Below are 23,231 nucleotides of genomic sequence, written 5' to 3'. Positions count from 1 at the left end.
TGTATGAGTTTACCTTGATGCCAGTATGAGTTTACCTTGATGCCCATGTGAGTTTACCTTGATGCCAGTATGAGTTTACCTTGATGCCCATATGAGTTTACCTTGATGCCAGTATGAGTTTACCTTGATGCCTATATGAGTTACCTAGATGCCTGTATGAGTTTACCTTGATGCCTGTATGAGTTTACCTTGATGCCTATAAGAGTTTACCTTGATGCCCATATGAGTTTACCTTGATGCCCGCATGAGTTACCTTGATGCCTATAAGAGTTTACCTTGATGCCCATATGAGTTTACCTTGATGCCAGTATGAGTTTACCTTGATGCCCATATGAGTTACCTAGATGCCTGTATGAGTTACCTAGATGCCTGTATGAGTTTACCTTGATGCCAGTATGAGTTTACCTTGATGCCCATATGAGTTACCTAGATGCCTGTATGAGTTTACCTTGATGCCTATATGAGTTACCTAGATGCCTGTATGAGTTTACCTTGATGCCTGTATGAGTTTACCTTGATGCCTATAAGAGTTTACCTTGATGCCCATATGAGTTTACCTTGATGCCCGCATGAGTTACCTTGATGCCTATAAGAGTTTACCTTGATGCCCATATGAGTTTACCTTGATGCCAGTATGAGTTTACCTTGATGCCCATATGAGTTACCTAGATGCCTGTATGAGTTACCTAGATGCCTGTATGAGTTTACCTTGATGCCAGTATGAGTTTACCTTGATGCCCATATGAGTTACCTAGATGCCAGTATGAGTTTACCTTGATGCCCATATGAGTTACCTAGATGCCTGTATGAGTTACCTTAATGCCCATATGAGTTTACCTTGATGCCAGTATGAGTTTACCTTGATGCCCATATGAGTTACCTAGATGCCTGTATGAGTTACCTAGATGCCTGTATGAGTTTACCTTGATGCCAGTATGAGTTTACCTTGATGCCCATATGAGTTACCTAGATGCCAGTATGAGTTTACCTTGATGCCCATATGAGTTACCTAGATGCCTGTATGAGTTACCTAGATGCCTGTATGAGTTTACCTTGATGCCAGTATGAGTTTACCTTGATGCCCATATGAGTTACCTAGATGCCTATAAGAGTTTACCTTGATGCCCATATGAGTTTACCTAGATGCCTGTATGAGTTACCTTGATGCCTGTATGAGTTTACCTTGATGCCAGTATGAGTTTACCTTGATGCCCATATGAGTTACCTAGATGCCTGTATGAGTTACCTAGATGCCCATATGAGTTACCTAGATGCCTGTATGAGTTACCTTGATGCCTGTATGAGTTTACCTTGATGCCAGTATGAGTTTACCTTGATGCCCATATGAGTTACCTAGATGCCTGTATGAGTTACCTAGATGCCTGTATGAGTTTACCTTGATGCCAGTATGAGTTTACCTTGATGCCCATATGAGTTACCTAGATGCCTGTATGAGTTACCTTGATGCCTGTATGAGTTTACCTTGATGCCAGTATGAGTTTACCTTGATGCCCATATGAGTTACCTAGATGCCTGTATGAGTTACCTAGATGCCTGTATGAGTTTACCTTGATGCCAGTATGAGTTTACCTTGATGCCCATATGAGTTACCTAGATGCCAGTATGAGTTTACCTTGATGCCCATATGAGTTACCTAGATGCCTGTATGAGTTACCTAGATGCCTGTATGAGTTTACCTTGATGCCAGTATGAGTTTACCTTGATGCCCATATGAGTTACCTAGATGCCTATAAGAGTTTACCTTGATGCCCATATGAGTTTACCTAGATGCCTGTATGAGTTACCTTGATGCCTGTATGAGTTTACCTTGATGCCAGTATGAGTTTACCTTGATGCCCATATGAGTTACCTAGATGCCTGTATGAGTTACCTAGATGCCCATATGAGTTACCTAGATGCCTGTATGAGTTACCTTGATGCCTATAAGAGTTTACCTTGATGCCCATATGAGTTTACCTTAATGCCCATATGAGTTACCTAGATGCCTGTATGAGTTACCTAGATGCCTGTATGAGTTTACCTTGATGCCAGTATGAGTTTACCTTGATGCCCATATGAGTTACCTAGATGCCTATAAGAGTTTACCTTGATGCCCATATGAGTTTACCTAGATGCCTGTATGAGTTACCTTGATGCCTGTATGAGTTTACCTTGATGCCAGTATGAGTTTACCTTGATGCCCATATGAGTTACCTAGATGCCTGTATGAGTTACCTAGATGCCCATATGAGTTACCTAGATGCCCATATGAGTTTACCTAGATGCCTGTATGAGTTACCTAGATGCCTGTATGAGTTACCTTGATGCCTATAAGAGTTTACCTTGATGCCCATATGAGTTTACCTTGATGCCCATATGAGTTACCTAGATGCCTGTATGAGTTACCTTGATGCCTATAAGAGTTTACCTTGATGCCCGCATGAGTTTACCGTGATGCTCATATTATGTAATGCACAATGAATTTGCATGGAAAATAGACATTCCCTATATTATTCATTTTGTATAAGTTTTACACCACCATGTATCAATGCCAATGTTTTGTTGGGGCAGCTACATAATAATGATAATAAAATTTGTGATTAAAATATTTCTCAGTTTCATTTATCATTATTTAGTAAAGAAATCACTGAAATGATTTATTATATTCGTAAAAAAATCTTGACTGACGATTGACTTCTCAGCACTCTTTGCACGATATGTGTCAGATCAGTGTAGCGAGGACGCCGGCCGCAGCGTCAATGTAAGCCTCAGATTTGTGAAAGGAATTGTAGAAAAAACAACAATTTGTTTTGAAGGTGGGCTGATACTTTCATATTCAGCTTTGTCGTCATCGGTTTGGTTGTAATTTTTGGTGGTTGGTTTTAAGCGTAAACAGCCATGTTTTTCTAGATTTTACAGTGTCGTCTATGGAGAGTTTAATCAGTATAGGCCATGACAATTTTATCAAATTTAACTTTGAAACTGAGTGTGTTACAACTTTTGTATTGTGTGTGTGAATTATTTCCTCCAGTGTATCCGAAACATGTCATGCAGCCTTGTTGATTGTAAGCAAATAACACCGAATAAACGGCAAGGTAAAGACTATGTCTAATTATAGTAAATACGTACTGCGTGCGTGACTCGAACCGGCGCTCGCGTACGGCACCTAATCGCCTAGCTTCACGCCACTACACGTCTTCCCCTCGGCCACCGGGCATCCCCAAAAAAGGATGCTTAATAACCGAGCTTATTACGTGCAGAGAACGTGAAACCCGTCCACGCGATACGCGCCACACAGCATGGCCAGAATGCGGCAAAGGCCTTCAGATCTGGCTGTAGTAGGATGGTGAAAGTAATTCCTTGTTGATTGTACTTTTATACACACATTGTATGTTCTGTGGGTCCCATATCAAAACCAGTCTTGAGATCTGGTGCTCTAACAAATAAAGCAGTCATTGAACTGTCATTTAACACTCAATTTTCCCTCATAAATATTTTAGTGTAAAATTTCATGCATTTTGATTCATTTTTCTATAATTTATTTGTCACTAGTGGACCAAATGGCTATCGGTCTTGATCAAAAGGTCGCCATGTGAGGTCTACTTTATTCACCATTCCCAAAATTACATTACCGGTACATTAAATTAAATACCAATTGTTTCTCCATGGGTTTTAAAAATTGTAATCAAGATCCAGTGCCCATGTTCCAAGATTAACAAAGAAATTACAGACATATTCATAAAAATGTAGAAAATTTGGTCTTGTTGATTAGAATTCTAATATCGTTTCTCTCTCTTTCCCACAGGATGGTAGTAGTTAGTAGAGCAATAGATTAAATGTTTTACAAAAAAAAAAAAAGCTGCCTAAGAATGACTTCAGCAACTGATGACCGGCTTACCTTTGACCTCTGATGAACTTTGACCTCAAATCTCTGCCTTGATTGGGATATCATAGTCAGGTAAGCTTATAGTATATATACATGTACAAGTTTAGAGTTACTGTCGTACAAATGTGGTATTGACCATTAATTGTGCTCATCTCTAGGAAAAAAACAAGCCTTCAAACTCCTCTAATCAGCAAATAAGCTCTGTACTTCTTTTTAGTCCCCGTTCGGACGCAGTCCGAAAACGGGGACTTATGTTTTGACCTCCGTGCGTTTGTGGGTGCGTCAGTGCGTGAGTCCGGACCTGTATCTTAGAAATTCCTGGACCAATCACAATCAAACTTCACACAGACATCATACATGATATCATACATATGCACGTCAATTTGTTTCATGATCTGATTCAAGATGGCCGAATAGCGGCCATTTTTGTGCTAAAAATCATCAAAATCGAGCATTTCGCGGTTGTTTACAGATGGTTTTTGTTCAAACCTTGTATATACGTTGGACATTATAGGACCTTGATGCACATCATTTTGTTTTACGATCTGATTCAAGGTGGCCGAATGGCGGCCATTTTATGCTAAAAAATCATAAAAAGCAACCATTTCTCGGCTGTTTACAGATGGATTTCGTTCAAACTTGGTACATACATTAGACATTACGGGTTCCTGATGCACATCATTTTATTTTTCAGATCAGATTCAAAATGGCTGTCTTGCGGCCATTTTGTTTTAATGAATGGGTTCCCAGACCCATATGTCTGACTTGTTTTGTCTGATTATGTTCAAATTTTTAATATTCATTATACATCATGTCACAGATATACGGATATATTGGTTTGATGATCTTTTTCAAAGTGTGCTATTTTTGTGCTGAAAAAATCCTTGAATATCAAACATTTCTTGCATTTATGGATGGATTTTGTTCAAACTTATAACACACGTTAGACATTACAGATTCCTGATGCATGTCATTTTATTTTTCAGATTGGATTCAAAATAGCTGACTGGCGGCCATTTTGTTTTAATGATTGGGCTTCTAGAGCCATATCTCTTAAATGCTTTGACTGATTATATTCAAATTTTATATATTCGTTATACATCATGTTATATATATATATATATATATATATATATATATATATATATATATATATATATATATATATGGGTTCCCAGACCCATATGTCTGACTTGTTTTGTCTGATTATGTTCAATTTTTTAATATTCATTATACATCATGTCACAGATATACGGATATATTGGATATACGGATATATATATATATATATCAGCCATTTTGAATACTGTTCCAGAGCAATATCTCTCAATATGGACAAGTACTTGTTTGACGATCAGATACAAATGTCAATCATTTTAATGTTAAAAAAATCATATTCCTGACATGGTTATATTCCAGGTATATTACTATAAACATAACTATATATCTTAAATTTGATAACTAACTGAGACTGTGCCATGCATGGCTTGTTTTTTTTTGTCTGATGAATGATGTCATAGTGTAGTTGCTTGCATAAAGGAACAAGATCATTTCATATATGTATACATGTATTGATATGGCATCATTTATTGCTTGTGAGATACAATTTACAAATAAGGTATATTATACATCAGTTGACAGTTTGTTTCATACATATGTGATAGAATTGATTGTTCCCATTTCTGAAAAAAAACAAAAAGAGCATTTTTTTTTGCCTAATGAATGATGTCTGATTGCAGCTTATCGATGCCATATCTCAGTTTCAATCATTCGTCCTTTTATCCAAAACATAAATAATTCTAGTTAAATTGCTTGAAAATAAAACTTGTTCTAAACAGAGAATAGGAATCTGGTTCTTATGTCAGATGAACCGAGAAAATTGTTAGCTGTCTATAACCTATCAAATCAATTAAAGAGAAATCACTGGTTTACATGGCACACCATTTCTTGTGACAACATTTCAAAGATTTGTATTACAGTCATGAACTTATTTGATCACCAGTTAACCTATCGTATAAATACATGGAGACGTGGAAAATAAACATGGAATTACATTATAACATTTAATTTATGAAAACATTTTTGAAGAAGTAGTTTATGCCAAAAAACACTTTTTTTTAGCTCCGATGTCATCATAGATGACAGAGCGAAGTTGTTTATATTGTTCATCGTGCATCTGTCGTTTGTCAACAATTGCATTTTCGACTTCAACTTGAAAACTACCAGCTCAATTGCTTTAATACCTATCCGATAGCGTTGATTGATAAGTTGAAATATGCACTGAGTAATATTTCTTTATGAATAATCCTCCATCAAATTCATGACCTTGATTGTTTGAGTGTGAATGATTATTTGTGTTTCCTCCACTAAAAATAGCGACCATATTGTTATACATTTTTTATTGAAGTATGATATCAGCTTACAGTTTCATTAGGATACTAATAACATTAATGAAATTGGACAATCTTGGAAACGACGTATTAGAAATATAGCATCTGTAAGCAGGAAATTTTCATTTTAATTCAACCCAGTTTGATGTTCACAGGATTTTAAATTCACAGTTTTGTGAACAAAAACAATACATTTTAGTGTGTTTAACTTTATACATTTACTGGGTTTTATAAAATAAAACTCAGCGAATAAATTATTAAGCCTTTTACGATAAGCCAGCAGTGATTATACAGTAATAAAAATCTACACATGCTATATGTTCACTTTAAATATTGCCAGAAAAGATTAGTATGTTGACAGTTTCGACCAAATCTATTGTGTTACCCTACCCTATTATCCAGTATATATAATATTATCCAGTATATAGACTGTTCCAATTATTACTTACCATAGTATGTAGGCCAAGGTTTCCGAGTAATTGTGCTTTTCATCAGTAGACAAGCTTTGCTCTCATGGTCCAATTTCCTCTGTGGAAAATTTGATATTTCATGAGGAAAGGAATTATTTGCTTATTTTTAGCTCCGCTGTCGACTTTGTCGAGCTGAGCTTATCATATGAGTGATTGTCCGTCGTCGTCGTCCGTCGTCGTCCGTGTCAATGTTTTACTTTTTCGACTTCTTCTTGAAAACTACAAGCCTGAATGCTTTGATACTTGGTGTAGATGTACCTTGGGTAGACCTCTCTTAGGTTTGTTCATTTCATGTTGATATCTTCAATTCTCTAATTTTGGTGAATATTTTTGTCATTTTTGGTAAAAAGTGATATTTTCGACTTCTTGTTAAAAACCGCAAGTCCAATTGCTTTGATACTACATATATAGGTACTACATGTGAACCTCTCTCAGATTTGTTCATTTCGTGATGATATCTTCAATTCTCTAATTTTGGTGAATATTTTTGTCATTTTTAGTAAAAAGTGATATTTTTGACTTCTTGTTAAAAACCGCAAGTCCGATTGCTTTGATATTACATATATAGGTACTACACGTGGACCTTTCTCAGATTTGTTCATTTTGTGATGATATCTTCAATTCTCTAATTTTGGTGAATATTTTTGTAATTTTTGGTAAAAAGTGATATTTTCGACTTCTTGTTGAAAACTGTAAGTCCGATTGCTTTGATATTACATATATAGATACTACATGTAGACCTTTCTCAGATTTGTTGATTTTGTGATATCTTCAGTTCTCTAATTTTGGTGAATATTTTTGCCATTTTTGGTAAAAAGTGATATTTTCGACTTCTTGTTGAAAACTGTAAGTCCGATTGCTTTGATATTACATATATAGGTACTACATGTGGAACTCTCTCAGATTTGTTCATTTTGTGATGATATCTTTAGTTCTCTAATTAATTTATTTTGGTGAATATTTTTGTAATTTTTGGTAAAAAGTGATATTTTCGACTTCTTGTTAAAAACTGTAAGTCCGATTGCTTTGATACTATTCATATTGTTCATTTTCTAATGATGTCTTCAGTTCTTTAATTGAAATGTGCATTGCTAACAGCAAAGCTATCTCAGCCGATAGGCTGCTTGTTTTTTTTTTTATAAGAAAATTTGACATGTGGCTGTAAAACATTCTGAAAAATGCATAATTTATCTGCTTGAGCAGCTTAGTAACTATTTATGTCACCAGAATCTAGATTCCATGTCAACCCCATGGTGTGTTATCTCAGTAGTTCTTAAATGTATAAATGTCTCAGCCAAGTGAAATAAGTTTTTGGTCAATTTGTTTTTTGAATCATGTTTTTTTTCCAGTTAAAATTGTCTTAAAAATGTGCATATATATTTTTTGCTATTGAATTTTTGCTTAATTTTCTTTTCTAAAATGCAAACAAAAAATTATATATAAAAAAAAACTGCAATGCAAATTTTTTTTTTAGTCTGCTGGCGATGCCAATGGTGCTTGCTGTGTCCAGCATCAGGATGGATGGATGTCTGCATGTGGGAAATTTCTTCTCAAAAACGCTGAACCATTTTACTTGGTTTTTGTTGTTTAGCTGCCTTGATGGGTGTAGATGAAAATTTGTTCATGAGAAGTTGATCTGCTAAAAAATTATGTAAATTGGCTGTACCAAAAACTATAAAAATGCCTAAATGACTTCTATCATACTATTTGGTCTACAGTCATGATAATGATTGTGCACATGTATTGGATTGACTTCTATCAGTTTTGGTAACTTGGTGACAAAATCATCAATTTCCTATTTATGGCCAAACATTTTTGGTAAAAAGTTTAATTTTCGACTTCTTCTTGAAAATTACCAGCTAAATTACTTTGATACATGGTATGTAGATATCATGTGTAGACCTCTGTCAGATTTGTTCATTTCATGGTGATATCTTCAATTCTGTTTTTTTTTTTTTGGCAAATATTTTTGGTAAAATATTATATATGATATTTAAGGTGTACATAATTTCTGTGAACAATTTGTTTGATGAAGTTATGTTGACTTGTTCGAAATAGCCAGAACCAACCTACTTTTTTGTGGGTTAACTGTGTTTTGTCTTATGGATGTGCGTTCTTGTAGGACAGCAGAGCTATTTCGCTTTCAGGTCGCTTGTTAGAAAACAAATTTTGTCACTTTGGTAAAAAATGCTTTGTGGTTTGTTACAAGTTGATAACAATTGCAATTGCCATAGCAACAAATATATAAACTACCATGGCTGTGACCTAGTTGTGCCAACAATAACCATGGCAAATCAACTAAATCTATTGAGTTACTATTTGTCAACATTACCTTGCCTGTGGCGAGTGCAGTAATTTGCATATGACAAGATATGTATTTGATTGCTGTGTGGGAGTCATTGCAGTTGAGTTCATCTGTGTAGGTATCTGTATTTATGCATGTCTGACAAGTGGAAATCTGTGCATGCTAGTAATGTATAATATTATTATACATCTATCACCGTACAGCGTGTCGTAATTTTGTGGCATTTTACAGGGTATTTTCATCCTACCATATAAGGAAATGCGAATTCCAAATATAGAATGATTACGAGCATAAGCGTCCTCTAATAATAATAAAAACAAACATGGCTGCCATCAGGGTTTGACCGGACTCTACACAAAAATGTTTGCTGATTTTGTTCTGAACTTTTTGAATTTCGGCATTTCCATGATGTATCCTTGAAAGGAAAAGATGTATAATAATATGGTTATTACGAGGATACCTCAAAGTATGCCCTCAGACAGTACGTCGTTGCATCAACCTCCGTTGCGTGTCAGTTGATACAATGTACTCCCGCTATACTGTCTTCGTGCATACTTTGTAGTATTCTAATTCCTCGTAATAACCTCATAGTGTTATACAGTACCCTACTCGCATATAGAATGCCATTTATTTGTTTGACAAAAACCATTGAGCAACAGGCCAATTGCCCTATTTATTTTTTACTGGGTTTATTGGAACAACTCACAGAAGTTAGAATTATAAAATCAAACTTTGTAATTTTGTGCTGATACTGTGGCACTGTGAATGGATTTAAGAAAATTTTGTGACATGCTCATATAATTTTGTTCTACTAATAATAACTCTATTTGATCTATTTGAGTGTTTTATCTTGGTTATGACCGTTTTGCATTATTGCCATTCCTTGCTTTATGCCTGGAATGTACTTATAACCGACTTCAAATACTGCATACATACCATGTTATTGTCGGGGAAAAATTGGGTCATGGAAAATAGTGGTAGGGGGGGGGGGCATTTAACTGTGTTAATGGTATCAAATTTAGTTATTTTGCAATCCAAAGGAAAAAGTGAAAGTACAAACATATTGCCTAACGTTGATAGAATCAACTTGAGCACAATTTTTTTGTGTTTTTTATAATATTTTGTGTTTATTTGTGCGTCTCGTGTTATCTTGCTCACTTTATTATCTGCCTATGATTATATCAATATATATCTTAATTCTGCATTTGAAATACTAATTGTCAGGTAATTATTTAACTCGTTTAGACTTTTCATTGTAATACATTTTATTTTTGTTCATGAGTGTCTGAAAGATACATGTGTTATTTGAGTGGCGAAGTCAACATTATCCCATTCTACAGAATAAACTATTATAATGTTTTTTAAAAACTTTTTGATCAAGGCTTGTAAGCTATTATATATATATAAAGAATTATGTTCAATTTGTTTGAAATTAACAAAAAAAATGTTTTCCCAAAATATTGGCTGGAAAAAATATCCCGGGGTAGTGCTCAAAGAGGTAAATGTGAAACGTTATTGGCATTTCAGTCTAATTTTGTTACTTAAAGCTGCATATAGGGATGAGAACATATGTCAGAATATGTGTGAATTGCGGAATATTCACCCATAAGCAATTACATTTCTGAAAGTTGCTGATTGTGTCTGATCACTATTTTATTTTCTAATTATTATTGTCAAGTAGTCTGAAAAATAAATATTTAATTTCATTACAATTGATTACATTTAATTTCTCAAAAGTATTCTTCATTAATTTCTACAGATTTGATTAAGCATTTATTTATTTTTTTTTTTTTAAAGAATACTAAATTGGTCAATAGAAAACGAAAAAGAATGATTTTGTAAAAGTTGGAATTTTTCATTTGCAATTCCCTTTTTTATTTAACATCTGTTTTTTATTTGCATCATACCGAGCCCGCTCAATTCTAAAATACGATTGTAAAGAAAGATATGATTGTGATAATAGAAAACCTGTCAACTGCAATATGATTCATACATGCAGCAGTGACCTTATCCGTCTTCTCAAGGTCATTTCAACTGTTACCGAAATATGAGTAATATTTTGTCAATTAAAACAAAAATTGATTGATGGTTTATTTTTTTTAAATGTTATACTTCTCATGCATGTTTTTATTCCTTTTTTTTTGTCATTAGCATTTAAAAAGTGCACCGTGGATATTAGTTCCTATCCATCTTTGCCACTTTTGTTGAGAGTATAATATTGCATACAAAAATTAGGGAGGGTTTTGACCATTTACCAGTGCACCGATAGGAATAAATTTATAGCAACCAAACCCCATGTATCAGTAAGCCATTCTTTTCGATAATTCGGAAGTGTATCTGAGAAATGGGGTGGCACATAAGAGAAGACAAAATGGCCACTAGTCGGCCATTTTAAATCGAATCACAAAACAAAATGATGTACATTTGTTGGAATGTCAACAAAACGAAAAAACAAATTGACTTGCCAATTCATTACTTCTTGTCATTGAATCAATATTGAACATATTAATTATGGGGGGAAAATTGCCTTGGACACACATACCGTAAATGGCAAGTCCTGCTCTAAAAACTCGTTCAACATTTGATAGAAGAAAAAAACAATGTACATGTATTCACCCTGAAAATAAAATGCAGCTCAAAACTATGACTGAAGGGAAAATAATTTACACAATATTTTCTACCAGCTTTCCACAGTATTTTCTACCAGTTTGTAATTGGCCAACCCCATATTTGCATAATGTTCTGAAACATTGGGTTTGGCATCTTGTTTGTTAGTCCTCGTTTCAGGCACAGCCTAAAGGGCGGACTATTAATTGCAACAGATATTGATGAAATTTAGCAGGTTGATGAACAAGTCTCTGCCGAATATGTACATAATGTTTTTTCCAGATCTGAAAATCTTAAGTGGGTCTTTTTCATTCAAAACTACCTCTCCCAACACCACTGACAGAACAACTGAGCATGCTCAGAATAAATAATTAGCTTAGGTTGTAATGCTTGGGTTTGATCTGTATCAATGACAGTGTCGTACCATTACCAATCTCACTGGAAACTGTAGAGGGGTGTCAGGGCTACATTTTGATGGGAATTATAGAGGTGATTATGAGTGATACTGAAACCAACCCTGGTCCTGGTAATATACAAAGACGTGTGTTGCTCTGAGCTTACTTGCCCCAATGTGTTGCTCTGAGCTTACTTGCCCTAATATGTTGCTATGAGCTTACTTACCCTAATGTGTTGCTATGAGCTTACTTACCTTAATGTGTTGCTATGAGCTTACTTGCCCTAATGTGTTGCTATGAGTTTACTTACCTTAATGTGTTGTTATGAGCTTACTTACCTTAATGTTTTGCTATGAGCTTACTTACCTTAATGTGTTGCTATGAGCTTACTTACCTCAATGTGTTGCCATGAGCTTACTTACCTTAATGTGTTGCTATGAGCTTACTTGCCCTAATATGTTGCTATGAGCGTACTTACCTTATTGTGTTGCTATGAGCTTACTCTTGCCCTAATGTGTTGCTATGAGCTTACTTGCCCTAATGTGTTGCTATGAGTTTACTTACCTTAATGTGTTGCTATGAGCTTACATGTACTTACCTTAATGTGTTGCTGAGCTTACTTACCTTAATGTGTTGCTATGAGCTTACTTACCTTAATGTGTTGCTATGAGCTTACTTACCTTAATGTGTTGCTGTGAGCTTACTTACCTTAATGTGTTGCTGTGAGCTCACTTACCTTAATGTGTTGCTGTGAGCTCACTTACCTTAATGTGTTGCTATGAGCTCACTTACCTTAATGTGTTGCTATGAGCTTACTTGCCCTAATGTGTTGCTATGAGCTTACTTGCCCTAATGTGTTGCTATGAGCTTACTTGCCCTAATGTGTTGCTATGAGTTTACTTGCCCTAATGTGTTGCTATGAGTTTACTTACCTTAATGTGTTGCTATGAGCTTACTTGCCCTAATGTGTTGCTATGAGCTTACTTGCCCTAATGTGTTGCTATGAGCTTACTTGCCCTAATGTGTTGCTATGAGCTTACTTGCCCTAATGTGTTGCTATGAGCTTACTTGCCCTAATGTGTTGCTATGAGCTTACTTGCCCTAATGTGTTGCTATGAGCTTACTTGCCCTAATGTGTTGCTATGAGTTTACTTGCCCGAATGTGTTGCTATGAGTTTACTTGCCCGAATGTGTTGCTATGAGTTTACTTGCCCGAATGTGTTGCTATGAGTTTACTTGCCCGAATGTGTTGCTATGAGTTTACTTACCTTAATGTGTTGCTATGAGCTTACTTACCTTAATGTGTTGCTATGAGCTCACTTACCTTAATGTGTTGCTATGAGCTCACTTACCTTAATGTCTTGCTATGAGCTCACTTACCTTAATGTGTTGCTATGAGCTCACTTACCTTAATGTGTTGCTATGAGCTCACTTACCTTAATGTGTTGCTATGAGCTTACTTGCCCTAATGTGTTGCTATGAGCTTACTTGCCCTAATGTGTTGCTATGAGCTTACTTGCCCTAATGTGTTGCTATGAGCTTACTTGCCCTAATGTGTTGCTATGAGCTTACTTACCTTAATGTGTTGCTATGAGCTTACTTACCTTAATGTGTTGCTGTGAGCTCACTTACCTTAATGTGTTGCTATGAGCTCACTTACCTTAATGTGTTGCTATGAGCTTACTTGCCCTAATGTGTTGCTATGAGCTTACTTGCCCTAATGTGTTGCTATGAGCTTACTTGCCCTAATGTGTTGCTATGAGTTTACTTACCTTAATGTGTTGCTATGAGCTTACTTGCCCTAATGTGTTGCTATGAGCTTACTTGCCCTAATGTGTTGCTATGAGCTTACTTGCCCTAATGTGTTGCTATGAGCTTACTTGCCCTAATGTGTTGCTATGAGCTTACTTGCCCTAATGTGTTGCTATGAGCTTACTTGCCCTAATGTGTTGCTATGAGCTTACTTACCTTAATGTGTTGCTATGAGCTTACTTACCTTAATGTGTTGCTATGAGCTTATTTATCTCAAGATTCTTACCATGGTATTGCCAAGTAGGTTGTAAAATCCACTGTTGTTATTTGACCTTCATGGCTGTTATTTCAATACTCTGACCTTTCAAAAACAATTTCGAAAATCTTGTGAACCTTAAGTGGTGATATATGACTATAGTATCTCTCATAACTTTTGCTAATTATTTTGATTTGCCTGTAATAAAACTGAAGGCGAGGTATAGTGGTTACCTTCACTGTCTAGGTGTTGGTGGTGTATACATTTTTGTTAGCAGTTTGTTGTGTCCCTCAAGTGGTGATAAAGGTGTCATAGTGTTCATACATGTTGCCTTCAAATCATAAAGTTGCTAACAGCCAGTGGGCTTTTATAGTCCCTGTTCGGACACAGTCCGAAAAAGGGGACTTATGTTTTGACCTCTGTGCGTGCGTCTGTGCGTGCGTCCGGACCTGTACCTTAAAAATGCCTGGACCAATCACAATCAAACTTCACACATACATCATACATGATATCATACATATGCACGTCAATTTGTTTCATGATCTGATTCAAGATGGCCGAATGGCGGCCATTTTTGTGCTAAAAATCATCAAAATCGAGCATTTCCCGGTTGTTTACAGATGGATTTTGTTCAAACCTTGTGTGTACGTTGGACATTATAGGAACTTGATGCACATCATTTTGTTTTACGATCTGATTCAAGATGGCCGAATGGTGGCCATTTTTATGCTAAAAAATCATAAAAAGCAACCATTTCTCGGCTGTTGACAGATGGATTTTGCTCAAACTTGGTATATACATTAGACATTATGGGACCTTGATGCAAATAATTTTGTTTTTCAGATAACATTTAAAATGGACGACTGGTGGCCATTTTGTATTAATCAATGTGGTTATCGTGCCATATCTCCAGCTTGTTTTGACTGATTATGTTCAAATTTTAAATATTCATTATACATTATGTCATAGATATATTGGTTTGACGATCCTATTCAAAATGGCCGAATGGTTGTCATTTTTGTACTAAAAAATCATCAAATATCAAGCATTTCTGGCATTTATGGATGGATTTCTTTCAAACTTGGTACATACATTAGACATTACGGGTTCCTGATGCACGTCATTTTATTTTTCAGATCAGATTCAAAATGGCTGTCTGGCGGCCATTTTGTTTTAATGAATGGGTTTCCAGACCCATATGTCTGACTTGTTTTGTCTGATTATGTTCAAATTTTTAATATTCATTATACATCATGTCACAGATATACGGATATATTGGTTTGATGATCCTTTTCAAAGTGTGCTATTTTTGTGCTGAAAAAATCCTCGAATATCAAACATTTCTTGCATTTATGGATGGATTTTGTTCAAACTTATAACACACGTTAGACATTACAGGTTCCTGATGCATGTCATTTTATTTTTCAGATTGGATTCAAAATAACTGACTGGCGGCCATTTTGTTTTAATGATTGGGCTTCTAGAGCCATATCTCTTTAATGCTTTGACTGATTATATTCAAATTTTATATATTCGTTATACATCATGTTATAAATATATATATATATATATATATATACATGTATTCAAAATGGCTGATTTTGAATGCTGTTCCAGAGCAATATCTCTCAATATGGACAAGTACTTGTTTGACGATCAGATACAAATGTCAATCATTTTAATGTTAAAAAATCATATTCCTGACATGGTTATATCCCAGCTATATTACTATAAACATAACTATATATCTTAAATTTGATAACTAACGAAGACTGTGCCATGCATGGCTTGTTTTTCACGTTTTATCTGACACATGACATGTAAGGACATGCTTCAATCACATCAGCTGTTAGACTCATATTTGAAGTTTTTTTTTTGACATCTGGATCTGGGAAACAGTTGTTTAGACATGAATGATGTAAATGGCCATGTCATGGTAAGAAAATTTCATATCTCAAAATTTTGCTCTGTGATATGGGATGAAAAGTCATATTATATTGACATGAATGCTAATATTGTTAAAACCTGTCAATAAATTGACGTTTATTTTAGCGAGTTTCAAGGGTGATAATTTCTCAATGTATGTAATGGGAAATTATTATCTCCCATAATGCATTGCATTTATGAGCAGTAACATGCTCAGTAGAGAAAATGTGAATTCCTCTCAAACTATCTGTCATAGTACTGTAAACTGCTTTTAAGAGAACACCCAGCCTGTCCATTCGTCCGTCCGTCGTCTGTTCACATGTATAAATAGACTCCTAACTTGAAAACTTCCTGACCTATTACTTTAACTTGTCTGTTAGCAGGTGCAAACAACCCACTTACATGCACCAGTCTGTCTTATCGTCCATCTGTCGTCTGTTCACATGTATATATAGACTCCTAACTTGAAAACTTCTAGACCTATTATTTTAACTTGTCTGTTAGAAGGTGCTAACAACCCACTTACATGTACCAGTCTGTCCATTCGTCCGTTCGTCCGTCGTCTGTTCACATGTATATACAGACTCCTAACTTGAAAACTTCCTGACCAATTACTTTAACTTGTCTGTTAGCAGGTGCAAACAACCCACTTAGTTAATACATGTACCAGTCTGTTCGTCCATCTATCCGTCCGTTTGGTGACTAGTGTTTATTACTTGTTTGTCATTAAGTCAGTATAAATTGAGTTCTATTTTAAAAAACAAGTAAAAAGTAAATTTATCATTGTCAAATTTTTTCTCCCACTGTTAAACCTGAATTGCTCACAAACTAAAATATATGGTAAACAACACAAGCTAAAAGTGTATGTTTATTTATTGAAAGTTTAAATGCATGTTAATCGCTGTATAACAAATCAATTTTTCCAGTGTTTGTGACATTCGCTGAATTGTTTGAATAAATATTCTACATTAATCATTCCTGCATTCCTGTCATTTTAACTGATTCGATTTAAACTCAGCCTAGTGTAGAATCTATTCTACTACATAGATGGAATGCAATATCTTGTGCTTCAGTTCGTACACATCATATACGCAAGTTTCAAAAACCACCCCTCTCTTTTCACAACTTTGAATGATGATGATTACATTATCCATCAGTGGTTGTCATGATAAACACTCCCAACTAAGTGTGCCTTGTAAGACATTTTGATGCGCCACTGTGACAAACTTTATTGACAAAACAATGCAGCGGATGTGCCTTTTCTGATATCTTCCTTTTTGGGGGGGTGCGATTGAACTAGTCACTGTGTAACATGCACAAAATGCTGGTGAAGTCAACGTCCTATAGTACATGTATATCGCTTTTGAGAATTGTACAATATTAGCTGAAATGGATTTTGCTTCTCGGTACCATTTTAAAAATAGATATGTTGTGAATGAAATGAAGCCATCGTAGGTATATATAGGGCGCACGGAAGTCTTAGTAATGAAATGCCATAATTCTTCAGCCTAGACGACGTCAACTATGTTTTTTCATGGCACTGCTGAACTGAGTTGACACTTCATTCAGTGTAAGTTCAGTGGAATGACGCTTATAGCCGATTAGGTGTTCAATGACATCATATAACAATGCTGTTATGCCTCACCGACCATGTATGTATACAGACAAACAAATCTCATTGAAAATGCTTTCATATTGTTAAACTCAAGGGGAATAAATTAGTAGTAGTGAAATTTGTTTGTTTAATGCGAGACCGAGATGCATACCCCCTTACAAATTACTTGAAAAGGTTGGATGACGAATAACATAGATCACCACTCTGAATTAAGTCAACAGCTAGGCTGCGATTTAGTTATTATCACTACTTTCGATTTTGCTACATAAAAATTAATATATATTTTACAGCAAATGTCAAAAAAGGCTTTGCAAAAAAAATTCAGGTGAAATAGTTTTTTGACTCCCATGTGCGAAGCACAAAATGGGAGTCTTTGCAGTTAGTGTGTCTGTATGTGTGTATGTGTGTATGTGTGTATGTGTGTATGTGTGTGTGTATGTGTGTATGTGTGTCCGACTGTTCCACTGCTATCTCAAGAACCATACATCGGTTTTTGATGAAACTTGGTGCATAGATGCTCTGGGCCAATGCGCAGATTTGATTAGGTTTTGGTAAAAATCCATGCTCGTTAATTACCTAATTTGCATGATAATTAGCTAATTTTTAGCTGTTCTATGACTGTTCCACTGATATCTAAAGAACCACTCATTGGATTTTGATGAAACTTGGTACATAGATGCTCTGAACATATGCGCAGATTTGATTAATTTTTGGTAAAAATCCGTGCATATTAATTACCTAATTTACATGATAATTAGCTATTTTTTAGTGGTTCCATGACTGTTCCACTGATATCTAAACAACCACTCATTGGATTTTGATGAAACTTGGTACATAGATGCTCTGAACTAATGCTAGGTTTTGATTAGTTTTTGGTAATAATCCGTGGATACTAATTACCTAATTTGCATAATGATTAGTCAATTTTCGGTTTTTCCACTGATATCTCAAGTACTAATCATCACATTTCAAATGAAACTTGGTACATAGATGTCATACGACACTGCACAGACCTGATAGTTTTTATGGTAATATCAGTACATATTAATTACCTAATTTGCATAATTAATTAATTTTCAGCATTTGATATAAGTAGTTAGCATTACATTTCAATGAAACTTGGTACTTACATACTCAAGGACTATGCAGAGATTGATTGTTTTCGATAAATATTTGTGCATATTAATCACCTAATTTGCATAATTAGTTAATTTTCAGCTTTTCCATGGGTATCTCAAGTACTAATCATCGCATTTCAATGAAACTTGGTACATAGATCCTTTAGTACCATGCAGAGACCTGATTAGTTTTAGGGTAAATAATTGTGCATATTAATTACCTAATTTGCATAATTAATTTTCAGCTTTTCTACTGATATCTAAAGTACTAATCATTTACATTTCAATGAATCTAGAATTATGCAGACCCAATTAGTTTCCGGTAAATATTTGTGCATATTAATCACCTAATTTGCATAATTAACCAACTTTCACACTGATATCTCAGGTACTATACATCACATATCAATGAATGTACATGGATGCTGTAGGACAATAGACAGACCTGAATAATTGTGGGTTACAATCTGTACATATTAATTACCTAATTTGCATAATTAACCAATTTTAAGCTTTCACACTGATATCTAAAGTACCGTAAAAACTCCAAAATTTCGACCGGTTTTAAATAATTGGCGTTAGAAATGTGACATGTTTTTAGAGTCGTGGCCGAGTTGTAACTCAAAATCTAAACAAAGTCATCAATCAATGAGTATTATGACAAGCAAAACAAAACATCAAGACGCGCAGAAGAGGTCAGCACAAAACTAATAGGTCAAAAGACAAAGCTGTCTCGCACTACCTAGGAAAACTTGCGAATGTTCGAAGTACAGGTACCCATTGGACAAAAGATACATGGAAGTTTAGCAAACTATCTCCCCGACCCAGTGCAATGTATCCGGTTAGAATCAAAGCTCACGTGTGTCCCTTATTTGAGGGACCAAATTCTGCCGTAAATTCGCCCTTGGATTAAAAAATAAAATGGGATTTAAGAAAATAAAATGGGACTTTTAAGGTGTATTTTGGCGTCATTTTTCGGACATTTCAATCAATCCTGCCGGCTAAAATAGAGTCTAAGTTTTACCGTAGTCATTGACGTCTGTCTATTCAAGAGTACACGTGTATGATTTTTATCGTGACTAGCGTGAGCGGGTAAGCTTCCTTTCGAGAATGAGCTGTTATCACTGTGAACAATGTTAAATTATTCTTCAGATGACCAGTTTATTTTTTAAAAACAACTAATTTTTTTATTTAAAAAAAAATCATGCCGTTTTCGCATCAAAATCCAAGCCAAAATATCGTACTACAACATCAATCTCTTTGCATTGCGTTCAATAACATTAACATATTTAAATAAGCTATGGTAATTTGAACACGTTGGCATCATCCAGCTTTTTGATTGGTTAATTAGCGATTTGACCTATTTGACCTAAGAGAACATGGCGGATATCCTACAGCATCAAACGTTTATACGAGACCGGAATCATTCGCTTACGATGAAACTTAGTTGACTTTTATTTGTATTTCATAACCATTCAACAAATTTATTTTGTGTACATTATTATAATCACTACTGAGTACAGTAATAATCAACAATTCAGAAACGCAGCATGCCGAGATTTTTGTGTTCGTTTTTATTTGAAACTTCGTTTATTTAGAATATATTTTCGTTACCAATAAAATAAAAATCTCTCAGTCAATCAGAAACCCGGATTCATGCCTTCGAGGAAGGTCCCGTTTGAACGCTCACATCGGTTTTTTTTTTCGTTTGGGAGAAAACTAAAACTGGTCGCAATTTTCGAATAAGAATGAGTCGGCAATTTTTAGTGGAGTCGAAAATTTGGAGGTAAATAAAACACCGAAACCCGGCAAATAAATAGCCAATCGAATTTTTAGAGGGGTCGAAATTTTGGAGTTTTCACGGTACTAATTATTCCATTTCAATGAAACTTAGTACAAAGATGCTCTAGGACAATGTACAAACCTAATTAGTTTGGGGTAAAAATCTGTTCATATTAATTCCCTAATAAGCATAATAATTCATAATTTTTTGGTTCTAATCACATTTCAATTAAACTTGGAGACATAGATTTTCTGTTACATTGCGCAGACCTCATTAGTTTTACACTCAAATCTGGTCATATTAATTTTCTGATTTGCATAATTAGTTTTCAGCTAAGTAATTTCGAATTATATTTAATGTGTCTCCAATACTCTCAGCACATGGGAGTTCTTTCTAAGCTTTCTTTGATTTTTAAATGTGTCAGATGATTTTTTTTTTGTGCTAAAATATTTGAGGGGGGTGCACATTTTGCAAGTTTAATGAATTTGTCAATAATTGGAAGAAAATGGGTAGCACTTTTGGTAGTGCGAATGCTGACCACAAACATTATGTATTATGTTTTTAAGGCCTTACATTATTAGTCCCCGTTCGGACGCAGTCCGAAAACGGGGACTTATGTTTTGCCCTGTGTGCTTCCGTCCGTGCGTCCGTGATCACCTGTATCTCGAACATGCATGGACCGATTAAGTTCAAACTTCACTCATACATCACACATTATATGGAACATATGCACATGCATTTTTTTCATGATCCGATTAACGATAGCCGAATAGCGGCCATTTTAAGGCCGAAAATGCATCAAAATCGCACATTTTCACCATTCCGGACCCGGATCTCAGTTATGCATGGACGGATTTTGTTCAAATTTGGTACATACATTAAACATAATAGGACCTTGATGCACGTCATTTTTTTTTGGATCGGGTTCGAAATGGCCGACTGGCGGCCATTTTGTTTTAAAGAATTCAGTTCTGGATCCGTATCTGAGACATGCTTGGATTGATCGAGTTCAAACTTCACACACACAAGGTACATCATGTCACAAATATGTATGCATTTGTTTCATGATCTCATTAACGATAGCCAAATGGCGGCCGCTTTAAGGCCGAAAATACATTGAAATCGCACATTTTCACCATTCCGGACCCGGATCTCAGTTATGCATGGACGGATTTCATTCAAATTTGGTACATACATTAAACATAATAGGACCTTGATGCACGTCATTTTTTTTTTCGGATCAAGTTCGAAATAGCCGACTGGCGGCCATTTTGTTTTAAACAATTCAGTTCTGGATCCGTATCCGAGACATGTCTGGATTGATCAAGTTCAAACTTCACACACACAAGGTACATCATGTCACAAATACGTATGTGCATTTGTTTCATGATCTCATTAACGATAGCCAAATGGGGGCCGCTTTAAGGCCAAAAATGCATTGAAATCGCACATTTTCACCATTCCGGACCCGTATCTCAGTTATGCATGGATGGATTTTGTTCAAATTTGGTACATACATTAAACATAATAGGACCTTGATGCATGTCTTTTTTTTTTTTTAGATCAAGTTCGAAATGGCCGACTGGCGGCCATTTTGTTAAAGAATTCAGTTCTGGATCCGTATCCAAGACATGTCTGGATTGATCAAGTTCAAACTTCACACACACATGGTACATCATGTCACAAATAGATATGTGCATTTGTTTCATGATCTGCTTAACAATAGCGGAATGATGGCCATTTTAAGGCCGAAAATGCATCAAAATCACGTATTTTCACAATTCCAGAACCGGATCTCAGTCATGCATGGATGGATTTTGTTCAGATTTAGCACAATGTGTTGTACATATGCAGGTGCATTTCGGTCATGATCTGCTTTGAATGTATCTGTCACTCAAATATGAACGGAACGGGGACGTGTCATTGACAATGACTTGTTTTTATTATTTTTTATAAGGAATCATTGACTAGAAGTGTTTATTGTTGTCAGAAGAAATTATCACAGGAAATGAAATGATAATAAGGTTTAGCAGACAAACACATGTTCTATTACTTTAATGGTTGACTATTCCATTAAGTTACAGGGGGGGGGGGCACTTCTATTTGTAAATCTTGGATCAATACATTCCTGAATATTTTAAGTTACCTTATTCATACATATTCAGCCCTTGAAACAAAAACAAAAAAAATACCCCTTTTCCCAACATTGTAATAATTGTGTTTTTCATCATGATTATGCATATTCATAATGCATACTGCATATTCAGGTCACTCTGTGTGTGATATGTGCAATGCAAGAAACACTGTAAAGATACTGGTTGGTTAATTCAGTTAAAAATTAAATAATAGAGAACTGAAAAAATTAGTATACCTGTGTATGTGAGTGATGTCATCATTCTTTATTTCCATGTGAGTGATGTCATCATTTGTTGTGTTTTGGTGTGGGTTACATCACCAATCTTTGTGTTTTAGTGCAAAAGTCACCTTCCTTGTATTTCATCAATATAGCATTATCTTTGTGTGTAGTTTTCATGATGACATATCAGTAATTAATTTTGCTGTTATTGCCAAAATGAGCTTTAGCCTTTGAAGCAGACTTCAGAATTCTGCTAAGCCCATCAGATAAGTTTTGTGAAATATATAATGTGATTGGTATTAAAACTATTCAATATTAAAGTTGCTGTCAATTTTATAAATTGATGAAGTCTAAAAACTCACATGGTGTTAT

At 35.1% G+C, this 23,231-nt stretch overlaps 1 protein-coding gene across 5 annotated transcripts in view; it reads left to right on the top strand.

The window, feature by feature from the left end:
• Window positions 1-23,231, top strand: part of LOC100369098 (uncharacterized) — a 106,370-nt gene that overhangs the window by 57,224 nt on the left and 25,915 nt on the right. For all 5 annotated transcript variants that reach the window (XM_085495188.1, XM_085495189.1, XM_085495185.1 and 2 more), the window contains one exon: window positions 3,806-3,958. The gene's annotated coding sequence lies outside the window, so the exon portion shown is untranslated. The remainder of the gene's footprint in view (window positions 1-3,805; window positions 3,959-23,231) is intronic.

This window comes from Saccoglossus kowalevskii, chromosome 21 (genome assembly GCF_978046115.1).
Source record: "Saccoglossus kowalevskii chromosome 21, keSacKowa6.1, whole genome shotgun sequence".
Classification (NCBI taxonomy): domain Eukaryota; kingdom Metazoa; phylum Hemichordata; class Enteropneusta; family Harrimaniidae; genus Saccoglossus; species Saccoglossus kowalevskii.
Note: the sequence above shows the minus strand (reverse complement) of the source record. Positions and strands in the feature narration are given on the sequence as shown.